Source organism: Pseudophryne corroboree, chromosome 3 (assembly GCF_028390025.1).
Source record: "Pseudophryne corroboree isolate aPseCor3 chromosome 3, aPseCor3.hap2, whole genome shotgun sequence".
NCBI classification, from domain to species: domain Eukaryota; kingdom Metazoa; phylum Chordata; class Amphibia; order Anura; family Myobatrachidae; genus Pseudophryne; species Pseudophryne corroboree.
The window spans coordinates 689,315,985-689,342,446 of NC_086446.1; positions in this window are offsets into that span (position 1 = coordinate 689,315,985).

The following is a 26,462-nucleotide window of genomic DNA, read 5'->3' on the forward strand; positions in this document are numbered from 1 at the left end:
GGGAGGCTAGGCAACTATGCCTTGTGCTTTCCCCAAAGAATGTAGATATTTTTGTTGGAGGATTTTGCTCAATAAGGAAAATATTATTATACATTTGTAAGTTTTAACATACAGTCAGGAACTGTAATCCTTGGCCAGCGCCACACACATTGTACACAGAGTAACACTGCAATGTACTGTACATGAGGCTCATGAGGGAAACTATTGTAATTGGGTCTCAAAACTCAGATATTTTTTTTAAACATGTGTAAGTGATTCCAAGAGAGAATTACGCCAGGTGACCTAGGGTACATTGGGCCAGATGTATTAACCTGGAGAAGGCATAAGGAAGTGATAAACCAGTGATATGTACAAGGTGATAAAGGCACCAGCCAATCAGCACCAATATGTAAATTACCAGTTAGGATCTGATTGGCTGGTGCCTTTATCACCTTGCACATAACACTGGTTTATCACTTCCTTATGCCTTCTCCAGGTTAATACATCTGCCCCCATGTATGAAATCGAGCAGTACGGTGGTCACACATATGTGCCCACACTGATCTGCATGATTTACTTCTGCTTACACATGGATAGCATGGGGGCATTCTAGACAGAGTACAGTAACGGCGTGATCGCATTGTACATACTAGGACAAAGATGCAGAGAGTCGTCTTATTTGCATGTGGTCGAAGCAGGTGCAAATAGCTGCCGACAATGATTATGATGATGTTCCTCAGCACTATAAAGCCGCCTGTGATTGGCTGTTGCTACTGCTCCGCTGATACCGTCATTGCTTTGGCATATGTTTTGCTTTTGTGTACGTTTTAAAACAAAACATTTTTTAGATTTTTTTGTCCAGAAGTTGGAGAATTGTTTCTGCAGTATTACTGGGGTCTTTTTCAAATTAAATTGATTCATAACAATGAATGGTTTTAGCAAATACCAAAATTCGTTTAAAACATGGGCACAAGTGGGATGTACAGTACTGGACAGTAAGTATCTGTGACATGAGCTTGGCATAAACCCGGCACATACTGTATGCTACTGTTACCGTCATACATATTGAGATAAATGCCGGTTTGTTTGTATTTGGTTGCAATGGCAATCTTTTGTAGTAATAACTATTTTTGCATGTGACTTGGAATTTAGAAATATATAATTACTACTTTGAGTGCACTTCGAAAGAAAACCCATACAGTGATAATTAATTTCTTCTTATTTTAACATTACTAGGGTAAAGTACTGTACACTTATTTATCAAGAAGAACATTTATAAATATTTTGCAAGCAATTTCGAATGCAGATGGATATCACACTTTCTTAGCAAACTGTGCATGTGTCACAGCCTATATTTGCAACTTAGATCAGTGGCGCACACAGGGGGGGGGGGGGGGTTCTGAGTACCCAGAACCCCCCCCGACAGACCAAGTTTTTCTTTTCTTTTGGTGAACAGAGGCAGTTCTGTCCTTTACACACTGCCGTCTGCTGCTCCACTTATTAAGAGCTCAGCTCATTAGAGCTCGCTGCAGATGACTGAGGCAGGGAGCTGCAGGCACTCAGCAGCGGCGGCCACTTGGAAGCAGCAGTCAGCACTGGCAGGGGAGGTGGCCACTCGGCAAGGGAGGGAGTCACCGTCAGCGGCGGTAGGCAATAGTGGAAGCGGCGGGCGGAGGCAGTCAGCGGCAGAGGTGCAGGAGTCAGGACATCAGCAATGATGGAAGCTGTGGACGGAGGCAGTCACCATCAGCGGCGGAGCTGCAGGACCTCAGCAATGGTGGAAGTGGCAGGAAGGCAGATGTGAGCATGTATATTTATTTTTTACAGTTTGTGAATACAGCTATACTATATATGTACATGTATAAACCTGCGGTTTAGAGTCCTGGTCTAACCCTCCCCCTACCCTACCTAACCCTCCCTTTTAGGTGCCTAACCCTAACCTCCCCCCCACCACAGCCTAATCCTAACCCCCCCCTCCCCCGGGTGGCACCTAAACTTAACTCACCCTCCCCGCACACCCTAAACAGTCTCCCCCCCAGAGCCTAAACCCCCCCCCCTTCATGGTGGTGCCTAACCCTAACCCCCCCCTCCCCAAACCCTAAACCAAACCCCTCCAGCCCCCACACCTTAACTCTAAGTCCCCTGGGGGTCGACTAAACCTAACTCCTCCTCCATCCCCGGTGTAATACTTACCCACCACACTGTCTCGACGGTCGGGATACGGCGTCGTGTCCTGGCCCCTTTTGGGATTCCGGCACGGCATTCCGTTGTGTGTTTATATATATATATATATATAGAGAGAGAGAGAGAGAGAAAGAGTAGAGTACCATAATGGAGCTGAGCAAGATTACAAATATAAATATAGAAAATGTTAAAACATAAAAACAATGAGTGCTGAGTCTGAAGGGTGAAGAACTTATCTCAGTGCATGGTGGAGGTCTGTTTAGGGGAGCCCAAAAATAGACCTCCACCGTGCACTGAGATAAGTTCTTTACACCAATCGAATGTTGTCAAATCTTGGTTGATGCACAGATCTAGACATTCAATCCAAACTTTTCACAGACCAATGGTGCACATTAATGTGCGACAGCACAACTCAAGTTCATAGGAAAGTCTCCCACTTTTCAGTGATCTCAGATTGCTGGTGTGTGCCAGAACTTACCTACCTACAATTAGACCGCACTGGGTATATCCAACCTTGTGTGATCTTGGAAGCTATGCACTGCAGGGCCTGGTTAGTACTTGGATGGTAGACCACCAGGGAATACTAGGTAACGTAGGTAATTTATTCTTATAAACCAAATCGTGACTTTCAGACACAATATAGCTGAGCCTAACAGAGCTACTTATTCCCACAAATATATTCCCCTTATAGGGAAACAAAAGAATCTTTTTGATAATTAAGGGAATACATATATTTTCGCTCATCTACCTAATTTTTCTCGCCTAGAAATTGCAGCATTTGTGCATCTATGAAACACACATTAATGCTTGCCTCCCCCCCCCCCCTCCTTTTTTAGTATATCCTAAAAAAAGTTAAATTTTAACATATTCATATTTTCATTTTCACAAGTGTGCCCTGGAAAAGACATACAGTATAGTCGCTTTTGTCTTTTGCTTCTCCAATAGACCACACCCTTTTCATAGTTTACTGAACTATCTTCTGGGAGCACCACCAACTTATTGCTGAACTCATCATATCATTAGGCTTGATGTTGGTTAACAATAATGTAACGGATGAATAAATATCACATATACTATATCCTGTGCAGATTTATATCTTTGCAGTAAGTTCTTTACCTTTCAGACTCAGTACTCATTGTTTTTATGTTTTAATATTTTCTATTTTTATATTTGTAATCTTGCTCCGCTCCTTTATGGTATTTTATTAAATGTATATACTTTTATATTGATACTGGCTTTTAGGTTCCATTTTTAATGGTCATATAGAGCAGGGGTGGCCAACCAGTCAGAGACAAAGAGCCTAGAAATCTTGTTAGGTACATCAAAGAGCCGACTTGGAGCCGAAGGCACACTTGCAATAATGGGGTGTGACCTCGTGCCTGCTAGGCCACGCCCCTGGTATAAAACACATTGAAAAAGCCAGATCCAACATAAAATACAATGAAAAAGCCACTTCTATATCAAATAATTGAAAAAGCCAGATCCGCATAAAATATATTGAAAAGCCAGATTCACATAATATACTTCAGTTCCCCCATGTGTCACTCCAGCCAGCTCCCCCATGTGTATTTGGCTCCCTCAGTTCTCAGTCTACGTAGTGCTGCTGCATGTCTGGCTGGAGTGCAGCGGTTTACAGATCTCTTGTGGTCACGTGACTTTGAGTGTTGGGAGCCACATTTGAATGAAGAAAGAGCCGCATGTGGCTCAAGAGCCACGCGTTGGCCACCACTGATATAGAGTATTCACATTTAATCACATTTAGTCGCCGTACCCCTACTCTTTTTATCTATTGTTGTTTCCACAGCACACTACCAGTGCAGTTATTCACTTAGGGGCTGGCTGACACCCATATATAGGTGGGTGGGAGTGTTTCTATAGTTGTGTTACCATAGTGAACATTTTGTGGTAATTTTGCCTCACAAGTGGCGCCGTACTCCCCTTCTTTTCCATATATATATATATATATATATATATATATATGCAGTGGTTCAAAAACGGTTTCCCATCAGAACAGGCACGGCACTACAGGACTTAGTGAAAAAAAAGTCTTTATATCAACACATACATAAAATGTGTATACATCACCAAGCATATTAGCAGATTATATATATATATATATATATATATATACACATATGTGTGTGTTGTATATTGTATGTACATATATATCAATCACATACTGTATCTGGAAACCCCCCTTTAGAAATCCTGCGTTTGCCCCTGCAGACCAGTTCCAAGTGATTCTGAGTTGTACACATCTCGAATGCATCTCGCATGCAGTTTAATGGGTGTTGCCAGGTGGCAGCGGGGTGTTTTCCGGTAGTGAAGAGTCCCGTGGGTGTGGAGGCAGAGGATTCAGAGGTGAGCATATGCGGAGATCCATCCTAGTTCAGACAGATCTCCTACACCAAGGATCAGGTTGGTGCTAAAGCAGATTATAGTGATGACCATTGCTATAGTAAGTTGAGGGATGGAGGAGAAGCGGTCACATAGATATGTCTGACTAAGAATACAGGGTAATGTGTGTATGTTCCTTAAAAAAGCAACACACTGTATATGATAGTTGCCTACTCTCAAGAAATGACCAGGAGGCTCCCAAAAGTCGGGTGGTGTGCCTGGCTGCCTTAAAAAGTGGGCAAGTCTTCTGAGTCTGGCTGCCACCCAACTGCAGCTGCCCTTTTACTGGTCTGGAAATTGCAGCATTGTGTAACAGGGTCGGGGCCATGATGATGTAATCACATATCACGCCCACCCACTTTACCAGGAGACACCCCCCCTTCCCAGCTGGGGCGGCCTGACAGCCCCTCCTAGAGGAGGCAGCCAGGAAGTCAAAGCAAAAGCTGTACTAATTAGAGATGTGCGGGTTCGGATTTACCCTGATCTCAAAACGGCATTTTATTGGCTCTCGGATGTCACGTGTTTTGGTTAGCCAATAAGAAAAATCCGGATAAATCCGAACTTGCGTTAATTCTGGCGTTAAGTACAGAGTAAATCCGAACCTGCACATCTCTAGTACTAATGTGATCACCTATTTACTTACTATCACTGTTATATGAGGAGCAGGTGGTAGCACATTTACTAAAGTGCTATTTAAATAGTGAAATAGCTAATAAGTTTTCTTTGAAATAAAACGATATATAAGAATGTAACTAAATAGCAGTCAAAAATGCATCACAAAGTTATTAGCGTGATGCATAGCAAGATTACAGATGTGAGATTATATACTTAGATATATAATACCCACTGTAAGTAAATGGCAAAATGTACTCCAGAATGAAAGAATAAACATAACTGACAGCTGGCAATGTGATTTCCCTGTAAAATGGGATATTATACTCGGTCTAATGAATTGTTTGCAACTTTGATATATCCGGCTATTTTGTGTTGTTCAGCAGCAATAGGGAGATTAATCCAGGGAAACTATGTTCCTAATCTCATAACACCGTCTTCAGCAAATGAGCGTGATTTAGCTGCAAGGCATTAGGACTTGCCTTTGGGTTTCAGCAATAGCTGACATATTGGAGAACACATCAGTGGTAATTCTATGCAGGCAGTCTAGAATATGCCAGGGAAATCAGGAGTATTATACTCAGTATCTGAAGACATAATACACAATCTTGCTGGATTTATTTGGAAGGAAATGTTATCTGGCAGCCAGCTATATGGAGAAAGAGCGGCATACCAGAAATGTGTAAACGTTCTAGTTTGACTATGAAAATGAGACACTCCTGAAAACGGGTTAACTTGGTGAAAATACCATGCTACAATAAATAGCTTTAATGTCTTCCTAACTCTTCTCTTTCTTTCATATATTCTATTTCTATATTTATTTATTATTATTATTATTTATTAACAGTTTCTTATATAGCGCAGTATATTCCATTGCGCTTTACAATTGGAACAACAGTAATAGAACAAACCTGGGTAATAACAGACAGACATAGAGGTAAGAAGGCCCTGCTCGCATGCTTACAGTCTATAGGGAAAGAGGCATTGATACACAAGGATAGGTGCTACCTATTGCATAATGGTCCACCAGATTACAAGGGTTCTTAATGGGCTGTATGAAATGGTCACACAGGAATGTTGGCCAGGGTCAGGGGGATGTGAAAGTGAACAAAGACAAAATAGGTGAGGCTATGCGTGGATTGTACACTGGGGATGTAATTAGATAGGGAGGCGGGTGGGTCCGGAGATAGATAAGATTTTCCGAAGAGGTGAGTTTTCAGAAAACACTTGAAGGTTTGGAGACTAGAGGAAAGTCTTATTGTGCATGGGAGGTCATTCCACAGAGTGGATGCAGCCCAGAAAAAGTCCTATAATTTTGAGTTGGAGCAACTAATGCACGTGAATGAGAGATGCAGATGTTGTACAGAGCAGAGAGGTTGGTTAGGGAGATGTTTTGAGATGATCGAAGAGATGTATGAGGCGCAGTTTGGATAATATCCTTGTACCATATGTACAGAAGGTAAAAGTATTTTATATTGAATACGGTAGATTACCGGTAACCAATAGAGGGACTAACAGAGTGGATCTGCAGACAATGAACGTCTAGCAAGGATAGTGTTTCACATACTGAACAGGAAAAAAACATAGCTTCATGATGAAAAATACATTATATCTATTAGCAAATTATCAATCAGATCTAAACTGCCATTTTTAGACTACGGGTCTGCAATGTCAGTCACACTATGGCCTCAGATTGTCAGTGATTGACAGTCGGATGCTGTTTAGAGGTGGGGAGGAGGCGGTGACGACCTCCGTTTCTCAAAACAAAGGCATGTCACCACCATTGCGGGGGATGGATGAGGCGAGGATCTCCTCCTGAGGATGAAGATTTTCTCACCTCTTTGTTGTTGCTGCGGCGGCCGGCTTGCACGAACCCATGGGTCACACAGCCGGCCGATGGTATTTCAGATGTTCCGATACTGCATCCTACATAGGAAGCAACTCAGATCAGTAATGCAGCAGTAGGCATGACGCCACCTACTGCATTACTATATTCTATCGCTGCTTCCATGCGATCACCAACCACATCTGAATCAGGCTCTAAGTGCAGACCTGCCTTTGAGTCATATTAGTTAATAAAGCCTATTTCTGGGAAGCATAACAACATTTTCACTGCATGCAAAGGTTCTACAGAAGGTAGCTTTGCACCCCACATTTAGCCATGACACTACCTGCAGGGCTCTGTCCAGCTCCACCAAGGAGATTATCATGAAATTAGTCCTCATATCATAAATAATCCCGCCATATTATTAGGTTCCTAATCAATCCCGATATCGTAGGTTCTCCATCTATCCCCCTATGTCAGCATACCCCCAGTACGTAGATGTCTACCCTCCCAGATCCTGTGGGAGAGTCCTGTTTGAAGCTTGTACTGTAGCTCTCGCTGCCCTGCATTATAGATCTTCCAATTCTTTGGATTCTTAACTGCAGCCAGGCTATCACAAATGAGTTTCTGGGCAAGGACAGTGATTTGCTGCAGTTACTATGACGTCTGTGCAGGCTCATCAGCCTCTGCTGTTGGCTCTTGGCCTCTCGGCAAAACTTTGTGAGACCCCTGAGAGTAGAAAATACAGCTTGCCTGACCCCTGAGATCTGTGTCTTCTTAGCTGCTAGTGTGTGTGAGCTGTGGAACGGTTTATTAGTAATCTTTAGTTAAACACACAAAAAGGACAATGCAACAAAAAGTTTTAAATCCATTTTTTCTAGAGTGGGCGATTCAGTTATCCTGAAATACGAACACACCCACACTTATGGGTTCTGAGTGGAACCGGGTCCTGGCTCGGGTCTGTAGACAGTTCAGCACTCAGGTTTAAAAACCGAACTGAGGTTTTGGATTGCATATAAACAGGTCCAAATTGCATAATTTTATTGATTTTTCTCTACTTCTTTATCAGTGACGATCTATTTTTTAGCAATTTTGTACCAACTCCAAATCAAAACAATTGAGGGTAGTTTTACCAAAATCTAAACACTGTGAGGAATTAGAACCAAAACATGGGGGTCCGCAAACATCTCTAGTTTTTTGCCAAGAGATGCTCCTTAAAGTAAGAATTCACACAAGGTCAAATTTCCTTTGGAATTTATTGCATAGGCATCACATTTATCATGTACAGTATATTGTGCTGAGTGAGAAGAAAAGAAATATCACAGCGAATAGTTGCAAACAAGAAATCCAGTATTGTAGGCAAAATGTTAGTACTAATATACAAAAATTTGCCAAAACATATTGCTACTAGCGTTATATACATATACAGATGGAGCCCTGCTCATCTATCCATATTATAGGAGTCAGTGCTGTCGGACTTAGGGGGTCATTCCGAGTTGATCGTTAGCAGATTTCGGTCGCTGCGCAGTGATCAGGCAAAAAATCGGCACTTCTGCGCATGCGCGTCGTACTATTACAATGAACAATGTAGTTTCACACAAGGTCTAGCAAAGCTTTTCAGTTGCACTGCTGGCCGCAGAGTGATTGCCAGGAAGTGGGCATTATTGGGTGTCAACTGACCATTTTCAGGGAGTGTTCGAAAAAACGCAGGCGTGCCAGGAAAAACGCAGGCATGGCTGCGCGAACGCAGGGCGTGTTCGTGACGTCAAAACAGGAACTGAACAGTTTGAAGTACTCGCAAGTGCTGAGTAGGTCTGAAGCTACTCTGAAAATGCACAAAATTATTTTGTAGCCGCTCTGCGATCCTTTCATTCGCACTTCTGCTAAGCTATTGACAATGCTAAATTCCTTTGTCGTATAAACAACCTTTTATGAAGTCTAAGAACACCGTACGCTGTTTCTTAAGAAGTACCGTAAGGGTACGCTAGTTGCGTAAAGATCGCTCAGCCGTAGGCGAGACGCTCAAGCGTCACGTTCGCTCACGGCCCAGAGATCACAGGACAACACGTTAATGGCTATGACTAGAGTAACGATTCGCTATGGCGTAGCGGACGCTCGAGACCACGAGAAGATCACCAGCGGCACAGACGCTCACAACGCTATACCTTTATGTCTAAACGTAATACCAATGAAATACACTGAATACCTTAATGTGAATACAGGGTGTAAGTGCAACCTTGTGTAACCTGACTAACTACAAAGCTGCTTGAGCGTCACCGACGCTCAAGTGAACACTTAACACTATAGGAAATACACAGATACTGGTTTAGGGTCCAAAGCCTATTAACTGTATTATATCTAATATACTTGTAAAAGGGGATAACAGTACAAATGATACACTACAATATAACAGATACTTCCTAACCAAAATACAGTACTATCTAATACAATTCAATACTAGTCTAGGGGAGATATGAGGGAAAAGAGAAAGGAGAGAGAGAGAGATGGAGAGAGAGATGAGAGAAATTGGCTCACAGTAAGACAATGATTACGGAGAGAAAACTTACGCACAAAGGGTAACGATCGCATGCGCCTGGACATCCAGCACCCGATTTTCAGCAATGAGAACCGTTGAAGAGTGAGAGCTGGATGTGGTCGGCCTGCCTATTTATGCCCCACACACAATGCTATCCAATGGTCCCTACAATCTTGTCGTCCATTGGACACAGGAATCCAGCTTCGCATCATAACAAAAGGTCATAGGTTGATTCATACAGGTGGGCTGTGACGATTTCCAACAGCTCAGGTGGGTGGGAAACTGGGTTTCCCGCCGCATACCTGAGTATGTGTAAATAATAGAAATGGACATAAACTTCTTATGTCCATAACTATCCGCACGAGCGATTAATACGCTCCAAACCAACACCGGAATATTGCTATTTAAATACTCTTCCGATGGGTACCAAACACTACTGCATGACTCCTGTTAGACCCTTCCTACGATACAAAGAGGGATTCCTCAGCTCAGGGACATTCTATATTAACCAAACTTTCAGAATCTATCAAAGGGACCATGATCTACAAACTACATTAATTGTGAAAATATGTAACGAATGAGTCGCACGCTACGACTACATAAACTCTACCGTAAATACGCATACCGTGCGCCCGCGGGTGCACGCTATTGCGGGTATGCGCCTTCACGGGAGAGCGTACGCATGCGCAGCGCGGACCAGCGTGAGGTGCAAATATGGCAACGTGCATAGAGATATTTTTCTGACTTTGACAGTCCACCCTTTGGCAGTCAATAATAACTGCCACCTTCTAAAACATTTCAAAAGGAGAAAAATATATGTCAGGGGTTAATTCATTTCCATGGTTGGGTAGGGGAGAAGAGTGGAGTAGGTGTGAAGAGGGTATGACCTAGTGAGAAAGCAGAAGCATGTGTGTATGAGTCCATGTTTGGAGGGTCATGTATCATCGTGCCGTACGTGTGGTAAATCAAGCTTCGAAGTATTGCGAAGTATACATTTGAATTCCTTCTTATCCTGTGGTACAGGTCTGTGGATGGGCTGTCAAACTTTACCGAGCTCTTTTCGGATTTTTTTTTTTTTTTTTGAACAAAATGGGGAGCACATTTTAGTTGATGATACATGAATGGGGGAATATGTGATTGTTGATATCTGTGCCTGTATTCCCTATACTATGTGTGTTATTACCTGAGGGTTGTAGAGATGAAGATGAAGAACACTTATGGAAAATGCAATGATATTCTATGTCAGGTAAATGTACATCTGTCGTCGAAGTTTTGTTCGGTATCAGTTGAAAGTCGTCTTCTTTGCGCTGTTTTGCTCCTTAGGCATGAGCAACAAGCTTTGTCAGTGCCATCAGATTTACAAAGAATGTTGGGCTAGCGTGAGTTTAAAAAATACTAGGGAAACTGGGGATCCATGGCAAAGTTCATCAAGTGTCCATTTCTCAAGTGGTCAAAACTTCATCTTTGGTGCTTGTCTGTTGTCTGTATAGTGTCTCATCAACTTCCTCGTCCAAGGGGGTCTTGTTATCTTGGTGAAAAGCAGAAAAACAGGTGAAAGAAACGGACCGTATAATCGCATTTTCATCACATCCTGGTTTCTATCATTGGGTCATAAATCAAATCCAGGTTAATTACGGTTTCCTCACTCCTCAAGCTCATCACTTTTGTACTTTGTTTGCACCTCATTAAAGCCTGCCCGCATCTAAATATCAATCCAATCGATATAACGACACCCAAGATACATAGTAGAAACTTTCCAACATCCATTATGACTCCTTGAGCCCAGTCTCCTAAACCGGAGAACCAATTTCGCGGGTTCAACCATGACACCCAACCAGTCAGCTCATTACCTACAGCAGCAAGGGTGAGATTGTGTTTTTGACGAAATTCCCACTTTAATTGCAGAATATCGTCCATCTTTTGGTCTATGACCTCTACCGGATCCTCGGTGCTATTTGTGATATACGTGCAACACTTTATGCCGTACTGTGTTGCCAATGTAACACAATATCCGCCTGTTACTGCTGTAAGATAATTAAGAACCATCCTATGCTGAACTAGTTCTGTTTTATAAGCTTGAAGTTCTCTTCCAGTGTATCTGAATGTGTCATCATACATTTCAGTGATATTATCTAACAAATTGGCGAGTGCGGAAATGTATCTATAATTCATCACTCCTCGAGCGGTGCGAGTGAAATCTAACGCTACCAGAACCTGAATCCCGGTGGATTCATGGATAAGATCAGAGGCCGGATGCTCTAACCTTTCTGACAGTTGTCTTTTAACTCGGTGCTCGTAATGAGTGTGAGTATAAGGAGCTTGGGCACCACGGTGTATGTCCTTCATTTTGTCATGTGTAACAGTCATCACTTCAGGCAATACTTTTCCAATATAACACAATCCTTCAGAGTTTGGGGCAAGCCACTTGTACGCCTTTCTCCCGCATATGAAATATGCATCATCGGGGAGAACATATGGGACGGAGAAGGACATTACCATGTTACACACCTTCCAGGTGAACTCTCCTGACCCTAATTCTTCCATCTGCTTAATGCACGTATCAGTTTGTACGATATGTGCACAGTATCCTGGTGATACCTCTCCAACTCTAGTAATCCTATTTCCTAAGGTATATCGATACCGGAAAGATTTTCCTCTACTGGCTATGTGGCGTACAAGCTCTGTATCTGTAGGCATTCTATCTGCTCTATGCGAAAAGGTCATGGTAAGGTTGCTCCATGACACTTCCCAATTTCCCGGCTTACGGGGATTGGAGATATTAAAACATAAGAGGGACCTATCCACATGGTATTGGTGGAGCTTCAAACTAGGAGGGCTGGAGATGTTAAACCTCCGGTCCACCGGTCTCCCACCACTTAGCTCAAGTACCTCCCCTAACGTTAAAGGAAATGGTACTAGCCCTGATTTGCTATGACCCTGAGGTACTTGAGAGCATACCCAACAATCTGTTTGGTTTAATACGTTACCCACTAAGGAGTGATAGTCACTCAATGGATGCCGGTCCATATGGATATTAAAACTGGATTGGCATTTCTTTATGCATCCATCTTCAATCAAATTGTCACAGAGCCTACAGATACAGTTTTCTTCAGCTAACAATCCATCACAATTTCTTCTATCGGATCGTTTTCTGATACTCGCCTTTGCTTGTTGGCTTGGTTGATCTTGGAAAACTGCGCCTCCATCATCATAATCGGAACCCATTCCAGAACCTCTCTCGACCTCTATGGTACTCTCGCCGGAACAGACTGCTCTGGTCAACATTATGGTTAACATCAAAATCCGGATCACAGTCTCTTGGGGCAAGTCCATCTTTGAGGAGAAAATAGAGAAGAATGAGAAGGGGGAAAAAGAAATTTTTAAGGGTGAGGGGGATGGGAAGTGGAGAAAACAATAAAAGGGAGAAGGGGGTCAACAACTGCTTTCGGTCTTCAAGGCTCAGGTGCCGCCTCAGTCCTCCTGGAACAGACACTCCAGTGATACAACCTCTACCGTCTGTTCTTTATCACGGGACTTTTCTGGGTCAGCAACCTTCTTGCAGTGGGATGAATGGACCCAAGTCTCTCTCTCAGCAACCTTCAATGCTGTGGTGCTAGTCAATAAGACCTGGTATGGTCCTTCCCATCTATCAATAAGACAACCTGAGCGTAGAAAATTTCGTATCATTACATAATCCCCAGGTTCAATGTCATGACAATTACTATCTGGTAAATCAGGAATCACCAACTTCAGATTATCATTTTGATTCCTCAGCTGCTTACTCATGTTAATCAAGTATTTTACAGTTACTTCATTGTTACATTTCAAATCATCCTGAGGGTTAATCATGACATGCGGTTGTCGACCAAACAGAATTTCAAAAGGAGACAGATTAAGAGGGGACCTGGGAGTGGTTCTGATGCTATACAAAACAATGGGTAAAGCTTCTGGCCACGTCAATCCTGTCTCTGCCATCACTTTACTCAATTTATTTTTAATAGTGCTGTTCACTCTTTCGACCTTCGCACTCGCCTGTGGACGGTACGGAGTGTGCAGCTTGCTATCAATTCCCATCAACTTACACATTCCTTGAAAGACATCACCTGTAAAATGGGTACCCCTATCACTTTCAATGATTCTAGGGATACCATATCTACATACAAATTCCTGCACAATTTTCTTAGCTGTAAACATAGCGGTATTTGTAGCTGCTGGAAATGCTTCGACCCAATTCGAGAAAACATCTATACAAACAAGTACATATTTCAAATTTCGACATGGGGGTAATTGAATGAAGTCAATTTGTATTACCTGGAAAAGGCCGCCGGCAGGTGGGATATGGGATGGTTCTGTAGGTATTGCTTTTCCAATATTCTTTCTCAGACAGGTAAGGCATGACATTGCTCTTTTACCCGCATGAGAGGAGAATCCTGGGGCGCACCAGTATGCTCTTACCAATTTGCACATCCCCTCCTTGCCTAGATGAGTCAGCCCGTGAGCTGCTTCAGCCAGACATGGAAGGTATGCCCTGGGGGCCACTGGTTTACCATGTCCATCCGTCCAGAGCCTTGAGGACTCCTGGCCATATCCCTTTGCCTTCCAGACTGCTCTTTCCTGTGTGGAACACAAATTCTGCATCTCACACAACTTCTGTGTGTTGATGGTATTAAATACCATCAGTTGTGTGGTGTCTGTCTGTATGGGGGTAGCAGCTGCTAACTTAGCAGCTTCGTCTGCTCGGCTGTTACCAAGTGATACCGGGTCTTGGCTATATGTATGTGCTTTACATTTGATAACAGCCACTCTGTCGGGTTCCTGTATCGCTGTTAGAAGCCTTTTTATGTGAGTTGCGTGCGCTACCGGTGTACCAGCAGCCGTCATGAAATTTCTGAGACGCCATAGGGCTCCGAAATCGTGTACTACCCCGAAGGCGTATCTAGAATCGGTGTAGATATTGGCTGACTTACCCTTAGCCAATTCACATGCTCTGGTTAGGGCGACCAGTTCAGCAACTTGGGCTGAGTGAGGTGGGCCTAGCGGTTCCGCTCCTATGGTGTCTTGGTCATCTACGACTGCGTATCCAGTACACAAGTCTCCCGAGTCTGACTGTCTATGACAACTACCGTCAGTGTAGAACGTGAGTTCTGCATCTTCCAGTGGATTGTCACTGATGTCAGGCCTTGCGGTAAAATTTTGGGTCAAATATTCCATACAATCATGTGTATCTTCCTTTGCATTAAATCCTCCTTCCCCATCACTCTCACCTTCCACCCTTTGTGTCTGACCAGGCACACCTGGGAGAAATGTTGCAGGATTTAATGCGCTGCATCTCCTTATGGTGATGTTTACTGGGGCCATTAATGCCAATTCCCATCTTGTAAACCTTGCAGATGAGACGTGTCTGGTTTGGGCAGAATTCAATAAGGCAGATACCGCATGCGGTGTATGGATTGTGAGGTTGTGGCCTAGCACGACATCTTCGCTTTTTGTCACTAGCAATGCTATCGCCGCAACGCTACGCAAGCATGTGGGGAGGGATCGCGCTACTGTGTCTAGCTGAGCGCTGTAGTATGCGACTGGCCTGCTGGCGTCACCGTGTTTTTGGGTTAGTACACCTGCTGCGCACCCAGCACTTTCTGTTCCGTATAGTTCAAAGGGTTTCCCATAATCTGGCATACCTAGTGCTGGCGCCTGCGTTAGGCACTGTTTAAGTCTCTCAAATGCTGTTTCGGATTCGTCTGTATGCGAAATCCGATCAGGTTTGTTTGAGGAGACCATTTCCTGCAAAGGTAACGCCAATATGGAAAACCCTGGGATCCAATTACGGCAATACCCACACATTCCTAAAAACGTCCTGATCTGTTGCTGGGTTTGTGGCAGTGTCATGTCTCTAATGGCTTGGATTCTATCAGCGGTCAGGTGTCTCAGTCCTTGTGTTAGACAGTGTCCCAAATATTTTACCTTAGTTTGGCATAATTGCAACTTGTCTTTGGAAACCTTGTGTCCTGTGTCTGAAAGATGAAACAGGAGCTGTTTCGTATCCTTCAGGGATGCCTCCAATGAATCAGAACACAGTAGTAGATCATCCACGTACTGTATCAACACTGATCCACTCTCCGGTTGGAAAGACTGTAAACAATCATGCAAAGCCTGAGAAAATATACTTGGACTATCTATGAAACCTTGGGGTAACCGAGTCCACGTGTATTGGACTCCTCTGTATGTGAATGCAAATAGATATTGGCTGTCAGGGTGCAGAGGTACCGAAAAGAATGCGGAGCAGAGGTCAATAACAGTGAAAAATTTGGCAGTGGGAGGAATTTGCATTAGGATGACAGCTGGATTAGGCACTACGGGGAACTGACTCTCCACTATTTTGTTAATTCCCCTTAGATCCTGCACTAGCCTGTAACCCCTCCCCCCACTCTTTTTAACAGGGAAGATGGGACTATTTGCTGTGCTGGACGTTCTTACTAGAATGCCCTGTTGTAGCAAGCGCTCTATTACTGGGAAAACTCCTAACTCCACCTCTGGCTTCAGAGGATACTGTGGGATTTTTGGAGCTATCCTACCATCTTTTACTTGTACAACTACTGGAGCTACGTTTGCCATTAATCCAGTGTCCTGTCCATCTTTTGTCCAAAGTGACTCTGGTATCTGAGATGTCATTTCTTCTACTTGGGATGGATTCCTATTTGTCATAATGGTATGTGACATTAATTTTGATGGAGAGTCTAACATGTCTCGCACTTCCTGAGCGTGATTCTCAGGAATGTCCAAGAATACACCTTCAGGAGTACAATAAATGACGCACCCAATTTTACATAGTAGGTCTCTACCCAGGAGATTGGTTGGTGCCGATGCAGCCAGCAAAAAGGAATGCTTGGTATGCAAAGGCCCTATTGTAATCTCGGCTGGTTTGCTAACAGGGTAGTGCTGGACTACTCCTGTTACTCCCATGGCTGGAACTGTCCTACCAGTGGTTCTCATGCCCACTGTCGAATTTATCACCGACTTGGCCGCCCCTGTGTCTACAAGAAAGTTTAAAGTTTTACCAGCTACATTGATTGCAATCTCTGGTTCACTTCCAAGACTGGCAATCAATTTAACTGGCTGCAGATTACAGGTATGGCCACACCCCTATTGGGTATGCTGACCTCCCTGAATCCCGCTGGCAGCAACTACTTGTGAGGGAGTTAGTTGGGAACTATCAGAGGCATGCCAGTCTCTGTTCGGGGGATATCTTTTTGTTTCCCCTGTATGTGGCTCAAAACTCCGCCTCTGTGGACCCTGCTCCCAATGTCGTGTGTCATGTCGTTGTCTAGGGGGTTGAAAAGATCTTTGTACACTCTTTGTTCTACAGTCTCGTGCATAGTGTCCCTGTCTGTTACAAGAAAAACATGTTATTACACTTGCCTTACCCACAGGATTCGGTGGTACATACGCAGGCTGCCTTGTGGTCAGCGCCTGTATACTTACTGACATCAACTTATCACTTTGTGACTCCCTGTGCCTAGTGATGTTTCTGTCGTGATCAATAGCAGCCTCTCTCAATGTGGACACTGACAGACCTCGCCAACATGGCTGCGTGGTCTGAACCCTAGTCTTTAATGTTTCCTTTAAACCATCCATCAGTACAGATACTGCTACGTCTTGATGGTTTGGGTTGGTCTTAATGTCTTCTATTCCAGTGTACTTTGCCATTTCTAATAGTGCCCGGTGGAAATATTCTGCTGCCGTTTCGGACTCTTTTTGTCTAATGGAGAATATCTTGTTCCATTTAACAACGGCTGGGAAATACTCCTTTAGCTGTAAATTTATCCTTTTTACATTATCCTTGTTGTACACGTCTGTAAGCGGTACATCTTTATCTAGTCCACAATCAGCTAAGAATTGAACTGAGTCAACATTGGAAGGTAAACAAGCTCTCAGCAGTATCTGCCAATCCTTGTTGTTGGGTTCTACAGTGTTACCTAGATCCCTGATGTATTTTTGGCTAGCAACTAAGTCTTTCCTGGGGTCAGGAAATTCGGACACTATTGTTCTTAATTCCATTCGGGAAAATGGAGTGTACATGGCAATGTTCCTTATGGGAGTGGCTCCAGACACATCTGTTTTTCCATTGGGAACTGCTATTACCCTTACAGGAGCAATTCTAACAGCCTCATTCTGCGTTGATTCTACAACTTGTGGTACAATTGTTTCAGTGTAGTGCATGGTGCCGTACTTACCCGTTGACACGACCTCACCTATCCCTCCGCTAGGGGCTTTCGCTAATCTCGTGGGTGTTGCTGTGCCTACTGTGGTCTCTGCTATGGTGGCCGCAAGAGAGAGAGCTGAAATTGTTGCTGAATCGTCTTCTTGATCACATTCCTGAGGAAAGTTCAAAACAGGGTACAACTTGCACGGGTTAATAATTGCATGAGTTACTTGGTTACCATCATTTACATTTACAGGGTTACTAAGTGTTTGTGTTTTACAACCCAGTGCGTTTCTCTCCGCAATCAACTTCTCTCCTGCTATATATGGTGGTGGCGGGGCTGTGGCTATCAGTTTCCTTACTGCCCCAGATCCCGCCGCCAGAGCCAAACCTCTCTGTATCTCACCTTCCTGGTGCCATAACTGTAAATAATCATGATGCTGAATTCGTCTCTTTGTTGATTTTATGAGACATATCCTCCTCCTTAAATTTTGTAACACTTCTGGACTGAAGCTACCTATTCTTGGGAATTTGTCCCTGTCTTGTACAGTCATTCTCTCCCATTCATCACATAAAACCTCTGTGTGACTTCCGTATTTTTCACACATGATGTATCTTGCCGACCCGACTGGTCGGTTCTCTGAATCAACCCGAACCGAGGTTGATCGCCCCCTACCTGAACAATTGGCCCCCATAATCTGCAGGTGTTGCTTACTACTCCTTTGATCTTTATATCACGGTCTTCAGCGAACCCTTACAGCAAACCAAATTATTCAGAATAGGCCGGCGGTGGCGGTTTACCGAGTACCCCACTCACTCGCCCACCTCGACCAATACGACCTGATCACACCGACGTGGTGCTGGCGTACTCGATACAGGGCCCTACCAAAAGAACCTTCGGTTTACTGGAACATATGAGGGTTACCCGCAGGACACTTACTCTTTCCAGTAAAGGTGGGGTTGTTAGATAGTTCCTGAGTGACCAGCGAACTTCCCTTAAAAATAAAAAATTACACAAATCACATCAGAATGTACAAATAGCGTTTGTGACCACTTTACTCTAATGGTATTAGGTCAGATTACTAACTACTGCACACAATTACGTGCGGTACAATCGTTCAGTACATAAGCACTACCTGTTATGTACTGAGAGATCAGTGGAATCGATGTTTCCGGCCGCGATTCCTTCAGCAAGAGCTTATGGCCTATATGGGTTCTGCACCAACCCCCGGGGTTGTGCCTCTTGTATGTTTATATAGCGGACCTACTTGTACCTTATGACCTCCTGGTCTTGTTACCTTGTGACCTCCTGGTCTTGTTACCTTGTAGTCCGCTATACTCTACTTGCTCAAATATTATTCAACCAAGGATGCCTCCTTAGCCACCGTATATGTCACTTACACGTGTGTCCTACCAGATTTCTATTGGTTCAACCTCTAAGTTGTATAACTTGTATACAAAAACACACTCACTCAACACATGTACACTTTTGCTTCCACTCCTATTTCTGCGCAGAAATTTTTCTTCAGCCCAGCGGTGTTACCAATTAGGAGCAGGATCTGTTAAACTAAATTTCAGTTTTTCCAAAAATAGATTTGCGTTATTTACCGCGTCGCGTTATCTACCGCTGTGCGTTACTTATCGCCTTTGCGCTAACTATCGCTTTGCGCTAATTCACCTTTTTGGTGACTTTGAGCTACGTGGGCGTAACCGGACGCTACGTTGCGTAATGTACGCTGCGTGCGTCTGCCTTTGGATTGCGTACGCAAGTCTTTTGTTAGGGACACGTGTACGCAAAACAAAGATCCACCGTAACACAATTTCTACTTTTATCAATGTAAATGATCCCTGATCATCTACCGCACACCACACTGACTGCCTTGTCTCCCAGACAAGCCGTGTGTTGGTCTATACTTTAACTATTACCTCTACTATGAAATAACAGCAAATCTCTTTTAGCACTTTCTATCAACTATAAAAATTGGCAACAGGAATAGTGATATACGAAATTTGAAAAAGAAATGCAGATATATGTATGCGTGCGTGTATACGCAAGACAGAAGAGAAATAAAAGTTTTAAAAGACACAAGCGTTTTGTTCTTACTTCCGGTTCCCGGATTCCTTCAGCACTCTTTATCTAAGCGAAGCAGACGCTTATCCCGTCAGCACTGGGAGACAACCTCCCACCCTTTGCTGGGGGATAATGTCTGCTGATCTACCTAGTGCAGATATGAGAAGGATAGGACGAGTCCCCAATTGACAATGCTAAATTCCTTTGTCGTATAAACAACCTTTTATGAAGTCTAAGAACACCGTACGCTGTTTACTTAAGAAGTACCGTAAGGGTACGCTAGTTGCGTAAAGATCGCTCAGCCGTAGGCGAGACGCTCAAGCGTCACGTTCGCTCACGGCCCAGAGATCACAGGACAACACGTTAATGGCTATGACTAGAGTAACGATTCGCTATGGCGTAGCGGACGCTCGAGACCACGAGAAGATCACCAGCGGCACAGACGCTCACAACGCTATACCTTTATGTCTAAACGTAATACCAATGAAATACACTGAATACCTTAATGTGAATACAGGGTGTAAGTGCAACCTTGTGTAACCTGACTAACTACAAAGCTGCTTGAGCGTCACCGACGCTCAAGTGAACACTTAACACTATAGGAAATACACAGATACTGGTTTAGGGTCCAAAGCCTATTAACTGTATTATATCTAATATACTTGTAAAAGGGGATAACAGTACAAATGATACACTACAATATAACAGATACTTCCTAACCAAAATACAGTACTATCTAATACAATTCAATACTAGTCTAGGGGAGATATGAGGGAAAAGAGAAAGGAGAGAGAGAGAGATGGAGAGAGAGATGAGAGAAATTGGCTCACAGTAAGACAATGATTACGGAGAGAAAACTTACGCACAAAGGGTAACGATCGCATGCGCCTGGACATCCAGCACCCGATTTTCAGCAATGAGAACCGTTGAAGAGTGAGAGCTGGATGTGGTCGGCCTGCCTATTTATGCCCCACACACAATGCTATCCAATGGTCCCTACAATCTTGTCGTCCATTGGACACAGGAATCCAGCTTCGCATCATAACAAAAGGTCATAGGTTGATTCATACAGGTGGGCTGTGACGATTTCCAACAGCTCAGGTGGGTGGGAAACTGGGTTTCCCGCCGCATACCTGAGTATGTGTAAATAATAGAAATGGACATAAACTTCTTATGTCCATAACTATCCGCACGAGCGATTAATACGCTCCAAACCAACACCGGAATATTGCTATTTAAATACTCTTCCGATGGGTACCAAACACTACTGCATGACTCCTGTTAGACCCTTCCTACGATACAAAGAGGGATTCCTCAGCTCAGGGACATTCTATATTAACCAAACTTTCAGAATCTATCAAAGGGACCATGATCTACAAACTACATTAATTGTGAAAATATGTAACGAATGAGTCGCACGCTACGACTACATAAACTCTACCGTAAATACGCATACCGTGCGCCCGCGGGTGCACGCTATTGCGGGTATGCGCCTTCACGGGAGAGCGTACGCATGCGCAGCGCGGACCAGCGTGAGGTGCAAATATGGCAACGTGCATAGAGATATTTTTCTGACTTTGACACTAAAATACACTCCAAGTGGGAGGCGGCATAGCGTTTGCACGGCTGCTAAAAACTGCTAGCGAGCGAACAACTCGGAATGACCTCCTTAATCCCCTGCTGTAATGACTTAATCCCCTGCTGTATTGTTCCCTCTGTATTGTATTGCAGCTGTGTAAGAAAAAACTATTTGTGTTCCCTAATGCACACTGAGTGAAAAATAATACTACATAATAATCAGATAATACGGAGATTTTAGTTGCGTATATCTGCAGATATAGGGTCAAGCCCCCAGGCCGATCGGCAAGGCCTCTCCGTCACTGGGGGTCCCTAATACTAGGTATGGGTCCGGGGTGCAGGACCCCATCACGTCATCACAGGTCGGCTACCCAGGTCAGCACACAGGTGAAAATTAATAAGAGTTAATAAGAAGCACATAAGTGCTATGTAAGTGAAGTGTGATTAAAATAATACAAAAATATATACAAAGTGATAGGGAAAATCATAAGTGTTAATAAAGTGTTAGGGTGTGCCGACCTGAAGCCGCCCAGCCATACCGACATAGGGGCCACCGCACCCCACACCCACCTCATAAATAATTACACAAATGTCTGGGTCTGAATGCCCAGTGTAAGGCCACATGATAATGGCTCCTACAGCATCTGAGAGCCAGCTTACCTGGAGACACCCCTAACTTCTCCAATGGCACTCTGGAGTCAGCAATCCCTCCTAATGCTGACCCATCCATGCCTCTCTAAATACAATGCACATATAGTGGCAAGCTGCTCAGATTGTGATGTCACTCAGGTGCTAAAAGGGAGGGGTAATTCTGGGTAAGAGAAAAACAATTTGTGTTCCCTAATGCACACTGAGTGAAAAATAATACTACATAATAATCAGTTGTATTGCAGCTGAGAATAATAGATGAAAGGCTTATGCTAATAAACCTTGGTGCACCTAGGTGCACCAGAGAAGGCTAGATGAGCAAGGCTCCATCTGTATCTCACAACAAACATTTAAGAGTAGATACAACCCATACTGTATGTGGAGCTATACATGCCCTTTGGGTGGAGCATGACACGCTCCCCTTAATGCTGGGCCACACTTCGCATGTCGCATTCTACTATAATCTCCCTCAATCTAGTTTTCTAATGTAGGCAAATACTGTATGCCTTCAGCGTTCTCTGAGGAATAGTCCTGCTTGCATATAATATACTGGTCTCTCAATCCCAGTTAGGATTGGCAAAGAGCAGAACAAGAATTTTTCTTTGAATTGAAAACAAAGATGATACTGTAGTAACATGCTTGACTCTAGTTGTACAGGGGTCTAATCCCAGCCCAGGGCAAATTTGAAGCCTGTGCATTAGTATTGGATCAGTTTACCAATATTCATGCCATATTTATGTAGAATTTGGCAATAGAATTTACAGCAACTGTTCTTGAGTTCAATTTTGTGTTATTTTCAGCTACAAAGTATATACAATATATATGTCATTCTGTGTTATCGCAAGTCTATGGCATTGTTGGCAACAGATGGTTTATTAACAAAATAAAAAAAAGTCTATTCTTTATTCTGTTCTTCAGATAAAGAGAGCTGTACTGCAGCCCTGTTAGATACAGTACACTTTCCATTGTGTCACGCAGTCAATGACAGCTTTAAGTAATTTATAACTGAAGATAAAGAATTTATTGTTAGTACTGTCAACAGCTTCCTCTCTTTCCAATGTCCCGATAAGAGCCATTCTCACAGTCTAGACCTAAATTGGAATCGGAAAAAAACATGGAACCCTTTGTACTCGTAAGATATTTTTTTAAATCAGACTATATGTAGCCAATTATCGTACACTTGGTAACTCTGTTGTCACCATGATACAAACAAGAAGGTGATATATTTGCAACTACTAAACACGTTCTGTGCTATAAGTTCTGTGATATCTAACTGGTTGTTATATGTTTAAGAGGGATCGGTATGTAAAGCCAGTGGGCGGGATCTTAGCCGTCAGCATACCGACAGCGGGATGTCGCTGCGCTCGCCTCAGGATTTATTCTCCCTCTATGGGTGTTGTGGACACCCATAGAGGGAGGAAATCCTGTGGTGCCGGGATTTTGGCGTTGGTATTTCACCGTTAGTCGGGATTCCGACGTCGGCATTGCGATGTCCGGGATCCCGACTAGCGGTATAGTGACTAGAGATGAGCGGGTTCGGTTTCTCTGAATCCGAACCCGCACGAACTTCATGTTTTTTTTCACGGGTCCGAGCGACTCGGATCTTCCCGCCTTGCTCGGTTAACCCGAGCGCGCCCGAACGTCATCATGACGCTGTCGGATTCTCGCGAGGCTCGGATTCTATCGCGAGACTCGGATTCTATATAAGGAGCCGCGCGTCGCCGCCATTTTCACACGTGCATTGAGATTGATAGGGAGAGGACGTGGCTGGCGTCCTCTCCGTTTAGACACTTGATTTACTAATTTTGGGGAGCATTAGGAGTACTCAGTAGTGTACAGTGCAGAGTTTTGCTGATAGTGACCAGTGACCACCACTTTTATTTATAATCCGTTCTCTGCCTGAAAAAAGCGATACACAGCACACAGTGACTCAGTCACATACATACCATATCTGTGTGCACTGCTCAGGCTCAGGCCAGTGTGCTGCATCATCTTATTATATATCTGTCTGACTGCTCAGCTCACACAGCTTATAATTGTGGGGGAGACTGGGGAGCACTACTGCAGTGCCAGTTATAGGTTATAGCAGGAGCCAGGAGTACATAATATTATATTAAAATTAAACAGTGCACACTTTTGCTGCAGGAGTGCCACTGCCAGTGTGACTAGTGACCAGTGACCTGACCACCAGTATATAATATTAGTAGTATACTATCTCTTTATCAACCAGTCTATATTAGCAGCAGACACAGTACAGTGCGGTAGTTCACGGCTGTGGCTACCTCTGTGTCGGCACTCGGCAGCCCGTCCATAATTGTATATACCAGTGACCTAACCGTGGTTTTTTTTTCTTTCTTTATACATACATACTAGTTACGAGTATACTATCTCTTTATCAACCAGTCTATATATTAGCAGCAGACACAGTACAGTGCGGTAGTTCACGGCTGTGGCTACCTCTGTGTCGGCACTCCGCAGCCCGTCCATAATTGTATATACCAGTGACCTAACCGTGGTTTTTTTTTCTTTCTTTATACATACATACTAGTTACGAGTATACTATCTCTTTATCAACCAGTCTATATATTAGCAGCAGACACAGTACAGTGCGGTAGTTCACGGCTGTGGCTACCTCTGTGTCGGCACTCCGCAGCCCGTCCATAATTGTATATACCAGTGACCTAACCGTGGTTTTTTTTTCTTTCTTTATACATACATACTAGTTACGAGTATACTATCTCTTTATCAACCAGTCTATATATTAGCAGCAGACACAGTACAGTGCGGTAGTTCACGGCTGTGGCTACCTCTGTGTCGGCACTCGGCAGCCCGTCCATAATTGTATATACCAGTGACCTAACCGTGGTTTTTTTTTCTTTCTTTATACATACATACTAGTTACGAGTATACTATCTCTTTATCAACCAGTCTATATATTAGCAGCAGACACAGTACAGTGCGGTAGTTCACGGCTGTGGCTACCTCTGTGTCGGCACTCCGCAGCCCGTCCATAATTGTATATACCAGTGACCTAACCGTGGTTTTTTTTTCTTTCTTTATACATACATACTAGTTACGAGTATACTATCTCTTTATCAACCAGTCTATATATTAGCAGCAGACACAGTACAGTGCGGTAGTTCACGGCTGTGGCTACCTCTGTGTCGGCACTCGGCAGCCCGTCCATAATTGTATATACCAGTGACCTAACCGTGGTTTTTTTTTCTTTCTTTATACATACATACTAGTTACGAGTATACTATCTCTTTATCAACCAGTCTATATATTAGCAGCAGACACAGTACAGTGCGGTAGTTCACGGCTGTGGCTACCTCTGTGTCGGCACTCGGCAGCCCGTCCATAATTGTATATACCAGTGACCTAACCGTGGTTTTTTTTTCTTTCTTTATACATACATACTAGTTACGAGTATACTATCTCTTTATCAACCAGTCTATATATTAGCAGCAGACACAGTACAGTGCGGTAGTTCACGGCTGTGGCTACCTCTGTGTCGGCACTCGGCAGCCCGTCCATAATTGTATATACCACCTAACCGTGGTTTTTTTTTCTTTCTTTATACATACATACTAGTTACGAGTATACTATCTCTTTATCAACCAGTCTATATTAGCAGCAGACACAGTACAGTGCGGTAGTTCACGGCTGTGGCTACCTCTGTGTCGGCACTCGGCAGCCCGTCCATAATTGTATATACCACCTAACCGTGGTTTTTTTTTCTTTCTTTATACATACATACTAGTTACGAGTATACTATCTCTTTATCAACCAGTCTATATATTAGCAGCAGACACAGTACAGTGCGGTAGTTCACGGCTGTGGCTACCTCTGTGTCGGCACTCGGCAGCCCGTCCATAATTGTATACTAGTATCCAATCCATCCATCTCCATTGTTTACCTGAGGTGCCTTTTAGTTGTGCCTATTAAAATATGGAGAACAAAAATGTTGAGGTTCCAAAATTAGGGAAAGATCAAGATCCACTTCCACCTCGTGCTGAAGCTGCTGCCACTAGTCATGGCCGAGACGATGAAATGCCAGCAACGTCGTCTGCCAAGGCCGATGCCCAATGGCATAGTACAGAGCATGTCAAAACCAAAACACCAAATATCAGTAAAAAAAGGACTCCAAAACCTAAAATAAAATTGTCGGAGGAGAAGCGTAAACTTGCCAATATGCCATTTACCACACGGAGTGGCAAGGAACGGCTGAGGCCCTGGCCTATGTTCATGGCTAGTGGTTCAGCTTCACATGAGGATGGAAGCACTCAGCCTCTCGCTAGAAAACTGAAAAGACTCAAGCTGGCAAAAGCACCGCAAAGAACTGTGCGTTCTTTGAAATCCCAAATCCACAAGGAGAGTCCAATTGTGTCGGTTGCGATGCCTGACCTTCCCAACACTGGACGTGAAGAGC